Source organism: Cupressus sempervirens, chromosome 7 (genome assembly GCF_028749045.1).
Source record: "Cupressus sempervirens isolate cs-2001-9-10 chromosome 7, ASM2874904v1, whole genome shotgun sequence".
Classification (NCBI taxonomy): Eukaryota; Viridiplantae; Streptophyta; class Pinopsida; order Cupressales; family Cupressaceae; genus Cupressus; species Cupressus sempervirens.
This window is the reverse complement of record NC_143124.1, coordinates 455022615-455027297: the sequence shown is the minus strand read 5'-3', so window position 1 is coordinate 455027297 and position 4683 is coordinate 455022615.

Below are 4683 nucleotides of genomic sequence, written 5' to 3'. Positions count from 1 at the left end.
GCTCAAATAAAATGCTAACTCCTAAGTGTAGACAACTTAGTGCATTCTTAGAGTGCAAACCCTTTTGTTGTCTACATGACAACTCCCGAGAATTTGCCAACTCCTATGTGAGAAAATATTAATATAATACATAATCATTAATATAATATTTACTTTACTCTTTCCAATTTTATTTATTTATTTTATTAAATCTCATGCACTACCTTTAATATCTCCACTTTTCAATCTTAATATATTTATATTTTAATCACATGAAATCTAGAATCTTTTAATAATTTTAATATATTTTCTATTTTTAAATTTTATTTTGAAAACTTTATTGCTAAAATATTTATTAGCTTTAATAATAATATTATTTAGTATTTATTTAAAAATGAACTCCAAATATATTATTATTAAAACAAATATTGTCACATTCCAAATTTAAACTTTTAACTTTTATTTTCAAATTTAATTATTTTATTTAATCAATTTCCCAGTTAATTAAATAAAATAAATATTAAAATACCATATTAATTTTCCATTTAATTAAATCTTTTAATTAGGCTTAATTAATAGAATATACATCAAAGACTCATAAGGTAAAAATATGAAAACTCATCATAGCCAAAATACATACAAAATCAAACCAAGGGTCAATATCATGAATTATTTTATCCAACATATTTGGAGGGCACTCAACTCGGATACTTGTCCTAATTTTCCAATTAGGCCAAATGGCTTAAAGGGTTGGGATTTGAACTTGAGAATTTATCTCCCTTCTCTTATCATTGAGATAATATGATAGGGTACGTTCATCCTGGCAATTCAGAGAAGTCGATACCCGGTACCTACAACCTGCATAAAAACCATGCATTTACAAACACAATATATACTAAACTAAACAGGATGGCAAGAAGTGGTGCATCATGTAGATCCCGACTAGCAAGTGACTACGACTCCCTTCCTTAACCACATCAGACATGCCATACAAAAGAAAACACACAAAGAAACCACACACACCATACACATGCAAGTATGGGGTAATTATCAATAAGAAAACACATATGATAATAAATCGTCTTACTAATCATCATTAGTAACCAAAAACAATGTAATAATAATCATCAATAATTGTGAACACTAAAAATAATCATCATACATACATGAAATGTAGAGTTTAAGTAATCTCATCACATAATAAACTGAATCCATAGAACAATATATGGTAATCTCATAACAATGATGCTAACCATCAACATAAAACTAGCTCTTAAAAAAGTTCAACAACAATAACAAAATGCGAACCAGGGGCAGGCACTATAGATATTAATACAACCATATATGAATAGCTAGATGAGAAACATATAATGGGCACAATATTATGATGTTGTCAACATATGCATATGTGACTGGCCTTAGATAGATGACATTCCATCAAAGACTAACCTTAATGGGTGCACTCTAGAGAAGATGGTCAGATAACTAAGGGTTAGGAAACCTAATCTAGAGATGTCTTTAATGTTGGGTTTAAGATAGATGGTATAATAGTATAGCTAGACTTATTATTTTTTAGATTGTGAAAATTATTTTATAGGTATTACTTGTCCCAACTAGTGGGGACATTATCATGGTATTAAAGAGATGATCTTGCCATTGTGTAAGGTAAAAGGAAAAACCAAGGAAACATTCTAATGAAATAAAAAGGAATCTAACAATATACGTATTATCTATATGTTTTTCATATAATTTGCATCTTCATTCATTTATATATTTCTTCTTGCATAGTTCATGTATTTATACATGTTTTTCACATTTTTTGAATAACAACCTTAATTTTTTTATAGATCAATTTAGAGAAATGTTGCTTGATGATTTTGTTTCCTAACTAAAAAATGACAATGTTTTCTTAAGGGAAAGCAATTTGGAGACGGGCCTTCAGTAAAAAACCATCACTAATGTATATGCAATTTTTTTAATGCATTTGATTAATTATTGTAATATGATCTTGAAAGAATTGATCGAATGTATCATCAATTCTAGAAATAAAAAATGATAGATAATACATCTAGAATTGAATAAAAAAAATAATCGATAACATAAAAAGCAATGTATATAGCTAATCAATAATAAATAAATAAATAATTACCAATATTAAATCATAATAATATTTAATTCTAATCCTAACCAATAAATATCTAATTAAACTAAGGATTATTCTTAATTGATCACATTCACAATAGCTAAAAGATACTATTGGATTAGTCATTACAAACATAATACCACCTAAGGATGACTTGGTCAAGCATAATTGCCTTATTCAAAATATAAAGTGACGACCTAATTGACAAAATTGAATTATTGGGTTGTGACCCATAACCCCAAAGCCTATGTTAGGTATAAATAATAGAATTTAAACCCATGCTATGGACAAGGTAGAAAATCTAAATAAAAAGGAGGGAAGACTTTGAAATATATATGTTTGCATTTAAAATCTATTTTTTTAATGTATCTATATTTAACAATAGAAAATTAAATAACAATATTTAATGATTATTTGATATTATGTTAAGAATTAATATATCAAAGCTCTTATAGTGTTAGTGTTGGGTTGAGCTCATCATCTCTTCGCTAGTTCAATATGTAAATATTAAAAAAGAAAACTTATTATATAGTGAGAAAGAAGAAGGTAAGTAGAGCATAATTATAGAAAAGGAAATTATTGAGACATCCGAAACTTACTTTTGAGATTAGCGACTCTAATGAATATAAGGAAGTGACAATGATAACAAATGAGGAGGAAATAGTAAGATAACAGATGATTGGACTAAAGGTAATAGCAAGTTACATGGTAGTATAAGAGGCTTGAGTTTATAACATGAGTCATCTCTAAAGGAATAGTTTTCTTGTATAACATATGCAACATATAATACATATATAGATAAGAAGATAATAATTATAATAAAGACCAACAAAGTATTAAACATTGCATACATGCACATAAACAATATCGTCCTTACCACCTAGTATTAAAACAATAAAGATAATCAATACAACAATGGATATTAAATTAGTGAAAATTATCATAGAGATATAGTGTAGACTTATGAAAACTCTTAATTAGTGTAGGCAATTAGTAGAGTAATATTGTAGAGGGAATAATAAAATCTCAAATAATTATTGGTATATTTTATTTCAAAAATAAATGTGACTTATATAATAGAGAAAATTATTAATTCAAGATTGATAACCATACATGAGATAAGAACTATAGATTCCTCATAGAGACCAAGCAAGATCTTGGCAGAAAGAATTCATTTCAAATATTGAGTTTCTCTTAAGAGAACTTACGTATAAGAGGGTATTCCTAATTGAATGTTAGTATTCTAAATTGGAATCTAGAGAGGGGTTTGTGAAGAATCTCTTAGAGACAATATATATTGTTGTTGTTAATCATGCATATGTCAAAGATCTAAATCTTGGTAAGAGGTGGGATCTCTACCAAGTAATTATTATTAATGAGTTTTCTCATTAATAGAGATCCAAAAAACCTAAAAAATGCATACTCCATATGACGGTTTTCTAATTGAGATCTATTCTCATTAGAGAGTTAGGTAAATTTGAGAAGAGTCCCTTCTTGGATTAAGTGGGGTTTAGCATTGCATTAGTAATAAATGCTTTACTAATTGTTTTGAATGTTACTAACATATTTTGTAAGTTTAGTAATTAGTTGGTTTCATATTAATATATTTTTATATTTATCTTTATCATCTACTAACAATTATTACATGTTTAACCTTCATTACTCAATCCAAGAGGGGGACATTAGATTGCTTCTTGGTGATAAATTTTCATTGGCTTGGTCATTTAAGTGATGAATTCACTTTCCACTACTTCTAAAGAAAGGTTTTGATTGATCCAAGCCCTTATAATTTCAAGGCAATATGCTGATGAGAGGGAAGCATGGCCAACAAGTGAAGTTGACATTGGCCGAGTAATAATATTAGAAAGATTCTATTGCTCTAATTATTTGATGCCATCTAATCATAACAAATATTATCACATATAAAATCATCAAAAGATTGTGTAGTCAAGTCTAGATTTTCCATGAGTATGAAAACACAAGTTTTATTATTTGTAGTATCAAACCCCATTTTCCCTTTAGGCGGTAGATATGTTTTTGAAAAGGTCAAGAAAATAAAATGAAAAATAAACTAGATTTTTATTTTAAGTTTTATTAAGAAAAATAATTTTCTTCCAATTTTTCACTAGAACTAATAAGATTTCATATTGATAATATTTTTTTGAAAATAAAAATGTTAAAAGCATATATTAATCATCCATTTAGACATTTGTTGGGTAACTAACTACTACTGACCATTTATTTAGTCAATTATCTTTTTTTAACCTTGTAATTTTACCTTATGATCAAATCAGTCATCTATTTAGTCAATTGTACTTATAAATTATAAAATATTACTAGAATTCTATAACTTTTAATCATATGACTAATTTTTTAGTCATGTAGTCATTTATTTGAAAAAAATCCACTATTGCACATTGGACCTTGGAAGACTTATAATAATCAGATTATAGATGAACATAATAAGTGAGTTGTTATTTCATTTATAGAGATATGCTATTTAATGGAGTTGAATTATTTATACAAAGATGATCTATGTAGTGCCTGCCCTCGTTTATATT